The sequence below is a fragment of the Phoxinus phoxinus genome, assembly GCF_949152265.1.
Source record: "Phoxinus phoxinus genome assembly, chromosome: 24".
In the NCBI taxonomy this organism is placed as follows: Eukaryota; Metazoa; Chordata; class Actinopteri; order Cypriniformes; family Leuciscidae; genus Phoxinus; species Phoxinus phoxinus.
The window spans coordinates 16,851,660-16,870,467 of record NC_136899.1 but is presented as its reverse complement, the minus strand read 5'-3'; the positions used below and the strand labels follow the sequence as shown (position 1 = coordinate 16,870,467).

General features: G+C 38.6%; 1 protein-coding gene across 1 annotated transcript in view; it reads left to right on the top strand.

Moving 5' to 3' along the window:
- Nucleotides 1–877: 877 nt before the first annotated feature.
- ccr9b (chemokine (C-C motif) receptor 9b) overlaps nt 878–18,808 on the top strand; it is a 55,171-nt gene continuing 37,240 nt past the window's right edge. The window contains exon 1 of the mRNA XM_079601061.1: nt 878–1,041. The gene's annotated coding sequence lies outside the window, so the exon portion shown is untranslated. The remainder of the gene's footprint in view (nt 1,042–18,808) is intronic.

The window sequence follows — 18,808 nt, the reverse complement described above, 5'->3', positions numbered from 1 at the left end:
GAAAACACATACAGTATATCGGTGTTAAATAGAAATACATTGTAAAATGTTATCCAGGTCTCATCCTGGGCACAGTATGCTGACCTGTAGCTATATTTCCTTTCCTAAAGCTGAGCTTTGGATACTTTGCATACTGATTGTTTCTATTGTTCGTTTAAAACTTCTAGGCCTATATCTAAAATAGCTGTTTAGTTTAGCTATTTAAATCTTATCTCGCACTTTATGACTGTTAACTGCCGCGTCGTGCGGGAATTCACACTGGGCTTGTAGCTTCGATATTTCAAAATATATTTAGTGTGTAACTTACATACTTTCCTGCTGTTTTAAAAACGCGCAACTGTGCTTCCTCTTCGCGCGAGTCTCAAATCAAGCAGTGATTGACAATGGTGCGGTGGTGTCTCTTTCCTCCTGATTTAAAAACGCGCAACTGTGATCAATCACTTCTTCTTCGCGTTCGCGCTAGTCTCAAATCAAACAGTGATTGACAGCGCTCTGGTCCAATGGTGCGGTGGGCATTTTCAGGTTGGTTGACAGCAAATCTAACCCAATGAGATTGGAGGGGGGGCACCAGGGGGGGCCAATCATATTCTAGGGGGGGCCGGTGCCACCCCGTGCCCCCCCTCTAGACACGCCCCTGTCTAGGTGAGAGGGAATTTTCTAACATTTTCACTGTTTCTTGCTTTTTCTTGATTTCGATTATTTAAATTGGAAAAGGAAAAAGTTTTAAAAAAAAACTAACGAAAACTAAAAAAACTAAAAAAAAACAAACAAACTGAGTTTGTTTTCCGCTAGAGTTGTCTCGTGTCGGAGGTAGGGATGGCGTCTCACACTCACATGAGTGTGCAGGCGTCAGGCCTGTCGCTCCGGCATGGGATTAGGTGCTTGACCCAGGCAGGTGTGCCTGTAGAAGATGTGTTACTGGACGTGGCAGAGCGCGTGGGCCATGGGAATATCTTTTCGGCGTCTCGGATGAACAAGGCCGTAGTGATATTTTTAAAGGAAGAAAATCTGGTTCATGGTTTGATCGAGAGCGGGATTGCGGTAAGTGGCACATTTGTTCCTGTTCAACCCTTAGTTTCAATCACGACGAAGGTGACAGTTTCTAACGTTCCGACTTTTATTCCTGATGCCGACATTGAGCGAGAGCTTTCTCGATTTGGAAAACTTGCCAGTGGAATTAGAACAGTTTCGCTGGGTTGTAAAAATGCCGCTCTAAAACATGTGTTGTCATTTAGGCGACAGGTGTACATGTTTCTAAACGAACCAACACTGAATATCTCCTTTCGATGTGTTTTTGAGGGCAAGTCGTACATGTTGTACGCGAGCACGGGAGAGATGCGGTGTTTTGATTGCGGGAGTATTGAACATGTTAGGCTGTCTTGTCCTCATAGAGTTGAATCTGAGAATGAAGCAGGCCCTAGCATCACTTCAGATAAGAGGAAGGAAAATGAAGTGCAAAAGAGTAATGTACCAAATGAAGCAGCGGTGGTGAGCAATGAGGATCAGAATGTGGACTCAAATCTGAAGGAAGGGATGATAATAAAAGATTCGTCCCCTAATAATGAAAACGATAGAGAGGAAGCTTCTGGTAGTAAGACAAAACAGGGAAAAATGAAGAAAGTTAATGTTGTAACTAATGTGATTGTTGAGAGAAGTACTGTGGTACAGGGGGCTGAGCAGGCTGATGCTGTGGAGAGCTCAGAGAATACAGGCCAGACGAATGATGATGCGAACGGTTTAAAAGGTGAAGTTTTGGAAGGAGGAAGGATAATATCTTTGATTAAGAAGGTGCAATCAGAAATGGTTGATGAGGAAATGGGTGATGATGGTGATGATGATGATGATGATGATAATGGTGGTGGGATGTCTGATTTTTCAGACATGTCAGATGTTTCGCAACTAAGCTGTGAACAGGTTTATTCACTAGATGAAATAAATAAATTCTTGGACGAAACCTTTGGAAAATCTGTCGATGTGCGGAATTATTTTCCTGATGTGAAGAGGTTTGAGACCTCTGTTCGTTATTGGCAGAGGAAGGCTGGAGAAGATGAACTCAGTCAGAGAAAGAGATTTCGTTTAAAAAAATGTATTGCAAAACTGCGAAGGGGTAAAACCCCTGTAAAACGTAAATTCAAATAATTGAATCAATGGTTTACATATCACTCAGGATGACTTTACTACACTATTTACTTTTTTCTGTCTCTCTTTTCTATCTCTTTACATTTTCTATGGAGATGATAAGGGTAGCCTCTTTAAATATCAACGGAGGGAGAGACAGGAGCAAGAGAGCATTGGTGGCAGAATTAATTAATATTAAGAATGTAAATGTTTCTTTTTTGCAAGAAACACATACAGATTGTACAAATGAAGTAGAGTGGAATAGATGGTGGGAGGGGGAGAGCGTCTTCAGTCACGGGTCAAATTTGAGTGCTGGGGTAGCTATTCTTTTTTCAAAGAATTTGAACTTGAAAATTTTGTCGACTGAAGAAATAGAAAAGGGTAGAGTTTTAATGGTCACGGGAGAAATAAATGATTTAAATTGTATTTTTATAAATGTTTATGCTCCAAACAATGGCTCAGATCGTGTGGAATTGTTTAGGAAGTTGCAGAGTGCATTAAGAAAATGTGATAATGATTCTTGCATAATAATGGGTGGGGATTGGAATTGCACCATAAACTTTCTTTTAGACAGGAACAGAGAGGAGTCTCATCCACCATCCAGTAATGCTCTTCAGAATATTATTAAAGAGTTCGAGTTGATGGATGTGTGGAGGAACATGAATGAGAGAATTAGACGGTATACATGGGTTAAAATACTAGACTCTAATGTAACTGGAGCAAGATTAGATAGAATATATATAAGCAGAACAAGTATGAATAGAGTATCCAATGCTAACATTTCCCCTAACGGTTTTTCTGATCATCATATTGTAACCATAGATTTCAATATTACTACTTTAGCACACCCCAGGTTTTATTGGCATTTCAATACTAAATTGCTGCAGGATAGGTCTTTTTGTGAAAAATTTGGTGATTTTTGGAAATTGTGGAAGTTGAATAAAGGTAATTTTGAAAGAATGACACAATGGTGGGAGGTGGGGAAAACACAGATAAAGGTTTTTTGTCAAAAATTTTCCTACAATACTACTGTGTGTGTTAAAAAGAAAATTGAGCAGTTGGAGAAAGAAATTATTGGTATGGAAAATGTGATGGATGCAAATGTTTTGGGTGTATCCAATGAGTTAAGGAATAAGAAACTTGAATTAAGATCCATCTTAGAGGAAAGAGCGAAGGGCGCTTTAATTAGAGCAAGAATTTCTTCTATCAAGGACATTGACTCTCCCACCTCTTATTTTTTTAATTTGGAGCGGAAAGTTGCACAACAAAAACGCATACTTCACCTGCGCAAGGAAAATGGAACTTTAACATCAAATCCAACAGAAATGAGGAAAATGGCAATGGACTTTTATGCTGATTTGTATGGACATACTGACTGTGACTCTGACAATATGGCAAACTTATTACGAGGACTTCCAAAGTTGCAACCTGGGGATAAGAAAAAGCTTGATACCATGATCAACCTTAATGAACTTTCAGATGCAGTTCAGCAACTCTCCACAGGGCGTGCGCCAGGAATAGATGGTTTACCTGCTGAATTTTACAAGGCTTTTTGGACTGTTTTAGGTGAAGATTTTTATGAAGTTTGTTGTGAATGTTTTGAAAAGGGAATGTTACCGACTAGCTGTCAGAGGGCTGTGATTTCTCTTTTACCAAAAAATGGAGACCTAGGTTTGTTAAAAAATTGGCGCCCTGTTTCTTTGATGTGCTCGGACTATAAAATATTGGCAAAGGTTTTAGCCAATAGGTTAAAAAAATATTTACATATTGTAGTCAAAGGAGACCAAACGTATTGTATTCCGGGTCGCACAATCATGGACAATCTGTTTTTAATAAGAGATGTCATTGATGTGTCTTTTAATGAAAATTGTGATGTTGGATTTTTGTCTATTGACCAGGAGAAAGCTTTTGACCGGGTGGGTCATGAGTACATTTTTAAAGTCTTGGAATCATTTGGGTTTGGGAACTGCTTCATCTCATGGATCCAATTGTTGTATAAAGGGGCTTCAATAATGCTTAAGATGGGGAATGGTTTGACTTACCCACTGCCGGTGAAAAGAGGTATTCGGCAGGGGTGTCCTCTCTCAGGGCAACTTTACAGCCTAGCAATTGAACCCCTGTTATGCAAATTAAGAAATGGATTAAAGGGTTTTATGTAGGGCTGGGCATCGTTCAAAATCTTTCGATCCGGTGCCAATTTCGATACCTCAGTTTCGATACCGGTTCCTAACGATACTTTTTTCGATACCAATTTTATGAAATCTATTTTAACAAGATTACATAACATATTACCTTTAGAAAAACTTTTATTTTTTATTTATTTAGTTTTAATTTTTCAGTTTGACTCATGCTCCTTATAGTGCACAAAGGAATAAAAAATGTTTTATAAAGCGCTCATGCTCACCAAAGCTGAATTTTTGAATAAAAAAATACAGTAAAACTTTAGTAATATTGTGAAATAGTATTACAATTTAAAATCGTATCTAATATATTTCAAAATGTAATTTATTCCTGTGATGTCAAAGCTGAATGTTCAAAATCATTACTTCAGTGTCACATGACCCTTCAGAATATGAAAACAGTTTGCTGCTTAATATTTTGGAAACTATGATAATTTTTTTCATGATTCTTTTATGAATAAAAAAATCAAAAGAAAAGCATTTATTTAAAAACGAAATATTTTGTAACATTACACATGTTTTAATGTCACCTTTGATAACTTTAATGCATCCTTACTGAAAAAAAATTCTGACTAACCATTAACCAACACATTTTTGAACGGCAGTGTACATTCAGTAGGTTATTATTTATTGCAATATAAACACTGTCCGAGTGATCAACAAGATATCTCTTCATTTACCAGTCGAAGACGAAGCAACTTTCTGCTCTTATGTTTACTCCGTGCACTGTCAAGGTCTTCATCGTGTTTGTCGTGGTACCGGTCTTTGCAGCAATTATTTTACCGCAAATACAGCATCGCGCGCGGTTGGCATCGAGCCTGGAGAAATGTACCCACACTTTTGATCGATTTTTCCACATCTTTAAGGTATTATGTGTGTGTGCTCGCGTCTCATATGAATATGTGCGCGGAGAGTTTGTGTGTGTGTGTGTGTGTGTGCTCGCGGCTCATAAGTATGCGTGTCGAGAGTTTGTGCGTGCGCGCGCGTCTCATATGAGTGTGCGCGGAGAGTTCCGCGTGTTTCGTGTGAATAGAGTTTGTGTGTATGTGTGCGTGAGCGACTTTATGTGTGTCGTTGTGCATTTCATATGTATTTGTTTGAGCACTGACGTTGACGAGTTAACTCCTTAGGTATCGAAATCTGGAACCGAACAACATGTCATTTTTCGATACTCGATAGTATCGAGGCAATTCGGTCGGTACCTAAAAAGTATCGAGACTCGGTGCCCAGCCCTAGTTTTATGGTTCCGGGTGACCCAAGGGAGTCGAGATGTTTTGTGTCGGCTTATGCTGATGATGTAACTATTTTTGTTACTGGGCAAGAAGATATGCAAATGTTATGTGAGAGTTTGGATATTTACGAAAAAGCGTCTTCGGCCAAAGTCAACTGGGAAAAGAGTAATGGTTTTATTGTGGGCCAGTGGGAAAATGGTGGGCCACCGCCGCTTCCTGGAGGATTACATTGGGGAAGAGAAGGTATAAAAATTCTTGGAGTGTTTTTAGGAGTAGAAAGCTATAGAAAAAAGAACTGGGAGGGTTTACTGGAGAAGGTGTCTGCTAAGTTGTCTAAATGGAAATGGCTATTGCCAGAGCTATCCTACAGGGGTAGAGTTTTGGTTACAAATAACCTGGCCGCCTCCATGTTATGGCACCGACTCAATGTGTTAGAGCCACCAGATGACATTGTTAGAAGCATCCAGAGGAAATTGGTGGAGTTCTTTTGGTCAGGACAGCATTGGATTCCTGCGTCAGCTCTGTTTCTTCCAACTCAAGAGGGGGGACAAAGTCTGATTGACATAAGGAGCAGGATCCACACCTTTCGATTACAGGCAGCGCAGAGACTGTTATACGAGGAGGACGTGGGGTGGACAAGTGTGGCATGCGCTCTGTTGAGAAGAACATCGAATCTGGGATACGACAAACAGCTGTTTTTACTGAAAGTTAATGAACTGGGTTTGGATCATTTGACTTCATTCTACCAATCCATGCTAAAAGTGTGGAACATGACTTTTTCTGTGACCAGAGAGATTTTGCGACCACAGGACTGGATTATGGGAGAACCGCTGTTTCATAATTCTTTGATACAAACAAACATTTTGTCTTCAAGCAGTGTGAGGAACTGTCTGGTCAGAGCGGGATGTACGAAGATCGAACATCTAAGGGATGACAATGGGTGGAGGACGGCAGAGTCAATTCAGCACCAGACTGGAATACGTTCTTTACGTCTCTTAGATCAGATGTTGGATGAAGTACGCTCAGCGCTGCCTGGAGCCTGCAGAGAAGCATTAGGGACGCCTTCGCAGGGGCGGAGCTACAGTTTTCCAGCAATATGGGTCTCTGCTGCACAGGAACGTCCAGATGATGAAGATACTTTTGTGTCCTTTAAAACTCCAGAGTTGGGATTATTTCAGGACATTGGCAAAAAGGCATTATACATTGTGTGTGTTAAAGTATCTCATCAAACTGTTTTGAGGAGAGTTAAAACATGGAGGTGGACAGAAGTGTTTGGATCAGGCTTCAGAGGATGCTGGAGATCTCTGTACAAACCTCCTATTGAGAAACGTACAGCAGATTTACAGTGGAGACTGATGTATGGTATAATAGCTACAAACAGACACGTGGCGCACCTGAATCCAGAAGTAGGGAGGGAATGTCCTTTTTGCGGAACGGAAGAAATGGTTGATCATTTGTTTATCCACTGTGAGAGGTTAAGAGGTCTTTTTTACTTTTTAGAGGTTTGTTTTGAAAGCATTGGTGAGGATTTTTCCTATCAAGTTTTTATTAGTGGCCCAAAGTACAAAGTCAGTGATCGAAGAAAAGTGGTTTTGCTAAACTATCTTTTGGGAACAGCCAAGATGGCAATTTGGAGGACGCGGAAAAATAGGATCTTGGGAAACTGGTTCAATTGATGCAGAGAGAGTTCTGAAAGGGATGGTGGCTGCTCGAATTAAAATTGAGTTTGCTTTTTTCAAATTAGTTAATAACGTTTTGGGTTTTTCTGCAGTGTGGTCGGTGGGAAGTTTTCTGTGTGAGGTCGGGGAGGATGATATGTTGGTTTTAAAGGTGTAATGAAAGGGCTGTAATCTGTATTGATTGTATTGTGCTTTTTAATTTATTTTTAATTCATTTATTTATATTTTTGCAAATTGGTGAATGATTTATTGGAATGAAATATGATAAATGATTAAATAAAGATGTTTTAAGCCTCTCTCTCTCTCTCTCTCTCTCTCTCTCTCTCTCTCTCTCTCTCTCTCTCTGTGCGCATGCGCGACTGGTGCGGGTGAGTGAGCGTGTGTCTGAGAGTGTTTGGTGAGTGTTTGCGATCTTTGCTCTATCTTTTCTCTTTTGATGTTCATATAGTTTTTTGTTGGTGATTTAGAAAAGCACAGGTAGTGGGGTGTGTGGAAGTTACAGCGGCCGTTTTTTCTGGCCGCTGTGGCGTTTTTAGGAGAAAATGACGTTCGATCAGTTGACGCGCCGGCATGGCGTTAAGGTACCGGTCGGAGTGGAATGCTCCGTTGAGGAATGTAGCCTCGCAGTTGGAGAGGTTATTGGGCATAGTTGCATCAAGTCGGTGTCAAGAATGAACAGTGCTATTGTATTGTTTTTGGAGTCAATTGAAAAAGTTAATCAAGTTGTTGAACAAGGGATTGTAATCAAAGACGAACATATTGAAATTTTCCCGCTTGTTAATCCGGCAAAAAAAGTTGTGATTTCAAACGCACCGCCGTTTATTAGTGACGAGATTTTAGAGCGTGAATTGGCAAGACACGGGCAGATAGTTTCGGCAGTAAAAAAGATTCCACTGGGTTGCAAATCCCCACTTTTGAAACATGTCGTGTCCTTTCGCAGACAACTTTTCATGATTCTGAAGGGGGATGCAGAAGAATTAAATTTAGCGCTTAAGTTTAAAGTAGAGGGATTTGACTGTGATTTTTGCCACAACTGAGACGATGAAGTGTTTCAGGTGTGGGGGGGTAGGACATCAAGTTCGTTTTTGCCCAGAGCAAAACAATGCTCCCCAAAGTGATGTAAATAAACAATGTGATTCAGGCTGAAAAGCAAGCAGAGCCAACCTTAGGTACACAACAGTCTAGTGAAAGTGCAAACACTGAAAAAGAAAAAAGTACTGAGGGTAATGAGATTGATCCAAAGGTACAGGATGGTGAAATGATAAAAGACGTGATAGAAGCTACAATAAGTGAGGAAAAAATAATGATGGAAGAGGAAGGATTAGTATTTAAAATCCCTGTTGTGAAAAGGAAGTCCAGACAAAATGAAGGAGGTTCAAAAATTAAAAAACAAGTAAGGAATAGCCAAGAGTCAATGAAAGATGGGGAAGATAGTTCAGAGGACACTTCTGATGACTCATCTACTGATGCTTCTGTGGTCAGTTCTTGTGAGGTAAAGCCCTCAGATACTATGTCTCTGAATGAGAGCCAAGAGCCTAGTGGGTACAGTCTTGAAAAGGTAGAACGATTTTTGAACATAACAAAAGGCAAACGAAATGTGGTGATAGATAATTTTTTTCCAGATCGTAAAACTTTCATTGAGTCGGCACGCTAATGAGAGAAAGGGGGGGAGGAGGACTATCAAATCGAGATTTCCACAGATTGAAAAAGATTGTACAAAAATTGCGTGTAGATCAAATTTAACTGAAATGAAAACCAAAACTTTTACTGGTTGTTGTTTCTGTTTGTTTTTTTGCAATTTATGATTGGATTTCTTTACATTTTATTTATAATTGATTTGAAGTTTGCGACTTTAAATCTGAATGGAGCAAGAGATATTAAGAAAAGGAGTCAATTGTTTCAATTAATGAAAATGAAACGTATAGATATATTTTTTGCTCAAGAAACCCATAGTGCAGTGGCGGAACTAGAATTTTATACATGGGGTGGCCAGGGGGTGGCCACTGCTTCTTTCGGGGGTACACACACACACACACACACACACACACACACACACACACACACACACACACACACACACACACACACACACACACACACACACACACACACACACACAGTAATCAGAGGTATTTGTGTCCTCTCTTGACACATCTATGTATAAGACAAGAACCATTAGTGTATAATCACAATATAGGCCTAAATGCCACAGCCATCAACAGAACACACATGAACCAACATTTTAAAGGTCCAAACCTGTATGAACTTCTTCTGCGGAACACAAAAGAAGATATTTTAAAGCATGCTGGTAACCACACAGTTTTGGTTCCCATCAACATCCATAGTATAGAAAGAAAAAATACTATGGAAGTCAAAGAGAACCCAAAACTATTTGGTTACCAACATGCTTTAAAATATCTTCTTTTTGGGTGAACTAACCTTTTAATTTGAAAAAATTTAAATCATCTCAACTTAAATTCCTGAATTGAGTGTGTGATTGACTGCCTGTGTCTGGCAGATGCTCTGAGCTGTTGGTGGTCCTGAAGTCTGACCACACTGACTCTGACTAGCCTCAGTATAGGGAGCTGCTCTGGGTTCCAGTGGTGATGCAAGGGCTGGGGTCTGTTTGTTTCTTTAAAAATAACTGATATCTCTCCCTTTCTTTTCATGTTTAATTGATCCTGTGCAAAAATATGACAGCCTATGGTTACATCTAATCATCCAATTACCAATTTTTGTTATCTTAACTCTTTCCCGCCACCATTAAATATAAAATAAAAAGAAAAAAAGAAAATGTGTTAGCCACCACCAGCGATGTTTGTCATTTTCACAATTTCATGGCACCCCATGATGTTGTTGTATGAATATCTGAACATGCAATATATAAAAAAAACAGACCCTCTGCTTTTAAACAAAATAATCAGTTTTATTCTAGCTTCGTGCATCCTTTTTTATCAACACTTAAATGTTGGGAAGTTTCATTAAAAAAGCAACATGAGCAAAAAGCTGAGATTTCTATTTATTTATTTATATAGAAGACTACATCCAGATCAGATTCAGAATGATGATCAAAACACGGATGAGTAGATCGAGTCCATCAACGCCTCCAAAACTTCAGTCCTATAGTGATCGCATTATGATATCGCTAGTTTCTGCTTCTTTGCCTGTGTTTTGATATGAAGGTAGGCTACTCGTTCAGGAGATGTGTAATAGTGCCCCATACAGTGAAAACACAGAAAGCCATAAACGCGTCAATGGCGGGGAGAGAGTAATTTAAATTACACTCATAACTGTACATTAAAATCAACTACCAGTCTAAGTTACCAATTTGATCATTGCTAGCACTATTCTGAATTGAAGTAACTTAACTGAGCTAATCGATTTCAACCAAATCTTAACTCGCTGAACACTGACAGCTGTAACCTACTTCCCCACAATAGCTAAACATTTGTATACTGTAACCGTAACGTACACACGGCATGGTAAATTATATGCGTGTATTACTAGAACAGGTGTAACGTTATGCGTACGGATTGTTAGCTATGTTAAATTGCGAACCGATCTCTCTCTAGTCTGATCTGGTAGCCTGCAGCCTTATTAACTCACACAGCGTCTCATAAAATGTATTCAGAGCAAACAAACTCTGACGTTAAACCTTAAAAATTTACTTCAAATATGATGTTTTCTTATTCTGCGGTATCTGCAAGCATATTCTCTCGTCCTCTGAATACGAAATATTTTGTCCGTTTGAAAACTGCGCGCGCTGCCGGCGAACGTAAAAAAAAAAAAAATCAGCCAGTAGCGAATACAATTTTGGGGTGGCACCCGGGGTGGCCAATCGGATATCAGGGGTGTCCAGTGCCCCCCCGGACACCCCTCTGGCTCCGCCACTGCCATAGTGACATAATAAATGAAGTAAATTGGAAAAGAAAATGGGAGGGTATGGCTATTTTTAGTCACAAAAAAAGTACAAGTGCTGGTGTAGGAGTTTTCTTTGCAAAAAAATGTTTGCCAATCTCGTATGAGGTGGAAGAAATTGTGGAAGGAAGACTTTTAAAAGTAAAGGGAAAATTTGATGTTGCAACGTTTGTTTTTATTAATGTGTATGCTCCAGTTATGGCAGCTGAGAGAATGCTGTTTTTAGAAACATTGTTAAACACTGTACAGAATTGTGATCCTGACCATTATCTCCTGATTGCAGGGGATTTTAATTGTACTGCGATGGATATAGATAGAAACCATCTAGAGCCTCATACAGCTTTTTAGGTTGTCGTTGAATCGTTTTATTGAAACTAATGATTTAGTAGATGTGTGGAGAAACTTGAACAGTAAAACGAAACAATACACATGGGTACAAATAAGGGAAAGTGTAGTTTCAATGGCAAGACTGGATAAGTTGTATTGCTTTAAACATCAAGTACAAATTGTAAAAACATGTTGTATTAGTCCTGTGTGTTTTTCTGACCATTCCATGGTGGTAGCAAGTGTATTCATAAAGTGTTTGAAAGTAAAAAGTGCATATTGGATTTTTAATAGTGCTTTGTTGCAAGATTTGCATTTTAAAATTTTTTTTTTTTTTTTTTTGGAAGGAATGGAAGGATAAAAAGGCTATGTTTTCAAGTGTACAACAGTGGTCGGATTTGGGAAAGAAACAAATACAACAATTATGTGTACAATACAATTTCAATGTCACCCAGAATACGTCTAAAAAAAATTGTAGTTTTGGAAAATGATATTTTAGAGCTTCAAAATTTATGTGATTCTACAGGAAATCAAGTGAATGCGGAATTGAGAGATCTGCTCGGTAGTAAAGCACAGGGGGCATTGATCAGGTCTCGGTTTCAGAATTTTTCTGAAATGGATGCTCCTTCCAAGTTTTTTTTCAGCCTGGAAAAGAAAAATGGCCAAAGCAGAATCATTCATTGTCTTCGGTCAGCCGATGGGCAAGAGCTCACTGAAACTGCTGATGTGCGCAGGAGGGCTGCTGATTTTTACAAGGACTTGTTCAAATGTGAGTACACCGAGGACCAAGAGCTAGTACAAGATTTTCTCGGAGGTCTACCTCAAGTGCAGGAGGAGGCAAAAGAAAAGTTGGTGAGCCAACTAACTCTGGGAGAATTGCGTACAGCTTTAATGGGCATGGAAAACGGCCGGGCTCCAGGTTTAGATCTAACAGGTTAGAGGTCCAGGTTTAGATCCAGGTTTAGGTATAACGGTTGATTTCTACAAAGCTTTCTGGGATTTGGTGGGCAATGACTTGTTGGAAGTTTTCTGTGACAGCATTGCCAGAGGACAGCTGCCTTTGAGCTGCAGGAGGACAGTTTTGACCCTTTTACCCAAGAAAGGAGATCTGAAAGAAATCAAAAACTGGAGGCCCGTGTCCTTGCTTTGTGTTGATTTTAAGATTTTATCGAAGACTTTGGCCAACAGGTTGAAAAAAGTGATGGAGCAAATCATACATGCGGATCAGTCGTACTGTGTACCGGGCAGGTCGATCACAGAAAACATTGGTTTAATTTAGAGATATTTTTGAAATAGCAAAAATTACAGGTTTGAAATTTGGCATGGTTTCATTAGACCAAGAAAAGGCCTTTGACCAAATTGAACACCAATATTTATGGAATGCGCTTGATTTTTTTGGGTTTCCTCCTATTTTTATTGAAATGGTTAGAGTATTGTATGGTGACATTGAAAGTGTAGTGAAGGTCAATGGTGGCTTGAATGTCCCTTTGAAAGTTAAAAGGGGAATTAGGCAGGGTTGTTCAATGTCAGGAATGTTGTATTCAATAGCAATTGAGCCGTTTTTATGTAAACTAAGAGGTATTTTAGAAGGAGTGTCTTTGTCAAGAGAACAGAGTTTTTGTTTATCTGCCTATGCAGATGATGTAATTATAGCTGTTAAGGGAAGAAGTGATGTGGAAAAAATCAAAGGGGTGGTAGAGAGCTATGGTAAAGTATCTTCAGCAAAAGTGAATTGGTCTAAATGCACTGCGTTGGAAGTAGGTGGGTGGACTCAAGAAAAACCAAATTTATCAGGCGGAATGTCATGGGTTACAGGGGGCGTTAAATATTTGGGAGTCCATTTGGGTGATGATCAAACTATGAGGAAAAATTGGGATGGTGTTATAGAGATGGTTGAAGGAAGACTTAAAAAATGGAAGTGGCTATTGCCACAAATGTCATATAGAGGACGCTCCTTAATAATTAACAATTTGGTAGCAGCAACTTTATGGCACCGTGTGGCAGTACTTGAGCCACCTGCAGGTCTTCTGTCAAGAATCCAGGCTTTAATGGTTGATTTCTTTTGGAATAAGAAGATGCACTGGGTACCACAATGTGTGTTATTTCTAACAAGGGATGATGGTGGACAAGGTCTTCTGCATCTAGAAAGCTGCAAAATGGCGTTTAGATTACAGTTTATTCAAAAAATGTTGTATGGTCAAAGCAATGTATGGGAAGCAGGAATACAGTTCATTTTGGAAAAAGTAGGAGGCTTGGGGTTAAATAAAAATCTTTTTTGGATTAACTGTGAAGCGGGAGACATAAAAGGCCTTCCCTTAGACTACCGTAGTGTTCTAAAAGCATGGTCATTAGTAAGAACTGTTAGGACTATGCCTATGTCATCTCTTCATTGGCTTCTTGAAGAACCTTTAGTTAAAGGTGCAAGACTGGATGTGGCTGGACAAACAATGCCTGGAATGATGAAACTATTAGTAACAGCAAAAATGATCACCTTAAGACAACTACTGGAGGTTGTTGGAAAGGACTTTAACAACGTGAATGCTCTGGCAAAATGTCTGGGACTCCGGTCACAGAGAGTGGTGGATCGTTTTGTGGACAATGTAAAGAAAACTCTGACTGATGAAGACAATCTTTTAATTATAGAATTTGGCACTGGACGATCTGTACCAGAAGTAATTGACATTTTTCCAAACATGGACATTTCACCAAAGTTTGATGAAGAGGAAAGCTCTCATCATTTACTTGGGACTAAAAGATTGGAAAGGTTGAACTTTTGCTCTGTGAATGGAAAAAATTTGTATGAATTATGTGTTAAAATGTTAAACAAGGAAAAATTGAAAGTGCGGGTTGAAACGCCATGGGCTGTTCATTTTGGTGTTGAAGATGATTGTAAACCTGTGGAGAATTTTGTACAAGCCACCATTGACCAAAGCAAATGGGGATTTGCAGTGTAGAATACTGCACGGTATTGTTGCTGTAAATGCGTTTGTTAGCATAATTAATTCAGCAATTGATAGCAAATGTCCATTTTGTGATCAGAGGGAAACTATTTTTCACTGTTTTGTACATTGTGACAGGCTTACAAAATTGTTTTTGATGCTTAATTCCATGTTTGTGGATTTTAAAGTAATATTTTCAAAGGTTGGATTCATCTTTGGTTTCAAGTTTTGGAAAAAAAAGAGAAAAAAAAGGGCAACTTGTTAATTTTGTCATTGGAAAAGCGAAAACGGCTATTTATTTGACAAGAAAAGAAAAAATAGATGGCGAAGTTGTTCGGGATGTAGTACAAGTTTTCAAGAGTTTGATAAAAGTTAGAATTCAATTTGATTTTTTGTTTTATAAAACTATGAAGAATACAGAGGATTTTGAAAATGTATGGAATTACAAAGAAATGTTGTGCTCTGTTAGAGATGGTGAATTAATTTTTGCTAAATGTCTTGAGTAAAGTGTATGTTTGTTAATTGTTTTTAAATGTTTTAATTAAAGTGTTATAAAAAAAAAAATCTCTCTCTCTCTCTCTCTCTCTCTCTGGTTTTCCTGTGGTGCTTTGGTAGTAAGGCCTATGCTGATAAGAAGCAAGGCACACTGAGACTGTTTGTTCTAAATAAGTTTGTACTTGAAATGGACTGCACACAGGACTGTTATATCCAAAATTTGTCTGTTGAGGGTAGAGAACCCTAGGGATTTTGTGTTTAAATGTTTTTAAATGTTGTTAAAATGTGTTTATTGCAGTAAATTTAAACTGTAGAGATGCAACCTGGTCATTAAAATGATTTTAAATGGGATTTTCTCTTCAGTTTTTTTTCTTATTCTCCCCCGCCCCTTAGGCGGCCCTCAGTTCAATGTTGGGTTCCTAAATTGGCCCTCACCTATCAAAACTTTGAGAACCCCTGCTTTATATATATTAAACGTATTAAACAGTCTCACCTTTCAAATTTGGTCATTTTTTTAAAGAAATTTAAACCATAAATACCGTTTTGTGGTTCTTTAATGTGTCTGTCAGATCGCTGTAGAGCATCAGTTAAAGCTGCTCGTGAACTGATCATCTCTTCCTTCTAGTTAATTTATAGCATCAAATAAACATGAATGAACAGAAGAAGGGATGTTGTTTTAACTGCGGAAAGGCGTTTTTAAAGTTAAAATTCTCCCATGTTAATCTACAAACTCTCCTGACTGCTTTGTCTGACAAAATGGCGGATGGCAAAGTATTATTGGTCAGATCACCTGTCAATCAAGTTCCCTGCGAAGGGTCAATTGCGCCAACAGTTGTTGCCTTCTCATCAAGCTGCTTGCTTATTGTCCTGTAGCCCATCCCAGCCTTGTGCAGGTCTACAATTTTATCCCTGATGTCCTTACACAGCTCTCTGGTCTTGGCCATTGTGGAGAGGTTGGAGTCTGTTAGATTGAGTTTGTGGACAGGTGTATTTTATACAGGTATAATTCAAACAGGTGCAGTTAATACAGGAGGGCTTCTTAAAGAAAAACTAACAGGTCTGTGAGAGCCGTAATTCTTACTGGTTGGTAGGTGATCAAATACTTATGTCATGCAATAAAATGCTGGTTAATTATTTAAAAATCATACAATGTGATTTTCTGGATTTTTGTTTTAGATTCCGTCTCTCTCAGTTAAAGTCTACCTACTATGATACAATTTACAGACCTCTACATGCTTTGTAAGCAGGAAAACCTGCAAAAGAGGCAGTGTATCAAATACTTGTTCTCCCCACTGTATCATTTCTTCTAAAAAGGAACATAGTTGTGAAGATTCTGTAGGATCAAGTTTTGTTTTTTAACAAGCGTTTTAATCATAGCCAGCTTAACTTTTTGGTACGTATCCTAATGAGAAAGATAAATTAATGATATTAAGAAGAGTAGTGTTGTCACGGTACCAAAATTTCAGTATTCGGTACCGATACCTGTGAAAATGCACGGTTCTCGGTACCAATTTCGGTACCAAAGCTAATTTAGATTAAATTTGCATATATTAAAGTGTATATCCATTTGTTAGATAACATTAGATAAAATGACCTAACAATAGTTATATACACTGAAGCAATTATTCTCCTTGGGGTAATTTAAAAATGTAGCCTACTAATACATTTTTAAAATCAAAAGTTGTATCTGTTCATGAACAATCAAGTGTTTGTATTAAATAACATTCACAAACATACATTAATGTTGTAAAAATATATTATTCACTCAATGTGTTGATGTTAGATAAGGCATTAAGTAATGTTAATGAATGGTATCTTATTGTAGTGTTACTAACTAAACAGGAGATAAAACGTGTTTTGTTTGACTTGACTGTCCTTTTATTTAATCCAAAACTGCGTTCGTATTTAAAAGGCCTTTTAAACTAGATACAACCGCACATGATACCACTTTAGGGGCCGTTCACATATCGCGTTTTATGCGCGTGCAAATTCGTTATTTCAAATGTAGGCGCGCGGCTTATAATAGAAGCATCTCAACAGGTCATGTGACAAAAACCAGCGGCCTTTCCGTAACAACATAGAAAGCTCGGCCGAACAGATCATAGCTGTACAGTGCGGCTTTTTATTTCTCATCTCAATTAATATATCTAGTAGTAAAGCTAAAGCAAGGGCTAGAAATCAATTAATTATTTGATGATACTTCCTCGTCATCATGGAGAGCGCAGTTTGCACCGCTTTCTCCTTTCCACAAGCGCGTGCTTTCCCGTTTCGTCTGCCGTTGCTATGCAACCATGAACAGCGCGCCTGGAAAACTAATTTGCATGCGCAAAAAAACGCGCTATGTGAACGATTAATTCCTCCTTTCTTGTCAACAAGTGGATTCAGAGCCACCGCCGGTCGCCATGTGTTTATGAAGAGGACGCAACTGTGCACCTTTCGGACAGCGCATCAAGAACCGGATTAATCCAATACTTCGGTACCACCGGTACTTAAGAAAAGCTGGTAGGCTACCGTAACCATGTAATTTTTTTAGTACCGAAATGGTACCGAAGTACCGGGTCTTTTGACAACACTAAAGAAGAGGATCTATGACCTCTGGAAGCATCTCTTTCAGTAGCTTAGGCCCCGTTTACTTGGTTATTTGAAAAACTGAGACATTTCCCTTCGGTTGTGCCCCTCGTTTCCACGTAAACGGAGAATTCTCCTCTGAAAATGATTCTTTCTAAAAACTCCGGCCAGAGTGGAGATTTTGGAAAACTCCGTTTGCACGTTTGCATGTAAACTGAGAAAAACTGAGTTTTAGGCAGTCGACGTCACAGTATGCGACAGAACTTGCACCCAAAAGTGCGACCTATATTTTCGGGATTCTGATTGGCTAACGTGGGCTTGAGCTTCTCGTTACACTGCCACCTATAGGTTTGGCATGCTCTTGATGGCATATACACGGGTTCGTGTAAACGAACACTTTTCTGAAAACGGAGAGGGTGAAATGTCCGTTTATGAAAATAACCGGCCACGTGTAAACGTAGCCTCAGTCCATTGGTTTTCAAACTTTTCAAACTTTTTTTTTTTAATTGACTCGACCCATACGCCTATAAAGGCCTATTCTTAAGCCAAGCATACAGAATACAATGGGGCTAAAGGCACATTTGACTTTATTCTCATTTAAAAGTGCTCTGTTGTGCACAGCTGGCACAAAAATTCAGCTCAGCACTTTTCTCAACAACCGCTTTTGATGATGCACATGCACTGGCTGATCCGTGATGCGATCGCAACGCATAGTTGATTCTGCACTCTTTTGATCTAGCTAAAGCTACAGGGATGCTAATTAACCGGTTAACCATTAACCATTGTAAGAATTTGAACCAATTAATAGCCTACTATCGTTTGCTGTATGCTTAAAAAATACTCAAAAAATATTCCACAACAAATCCTTTAAATGTAATGATATTCAGAACAGAACAATAATGAAAAAAAAAATATATATAAACAAGCCAAAACGAAATAATTTAAACCGAAAGGGAAAGTAAGCGGCGTTGGGCTCACGTAACTCTCATCCGAATACATTTTTTCCTAAATTCTCGATTTATTTGGATGCTAAACTATTATTTATTATAGGCTTCTAAGAATTTTTTTTAATTATTATCCCCCCAAATTTTAAACATTTATTAGGCTTCAAAAAATATAATAACTTTTAATTTAAGTGAACTTAAAACAAACCTTACATAAACCCATTATAAATGTCATATTTACCTTTGCCTTTCCTGTCTAACAGGTATGAAATATACAGAAATTGAATAAGGTTATCAAAACATTCCACACTGCTAAATTATACATTTAATATAGATTAATCCTTATTAAAGCTCCAAGCATTCTTTAGTCAAGAGCAGTTAGTAATTTTCTCTGTTCTCTTTGTTCTTTGG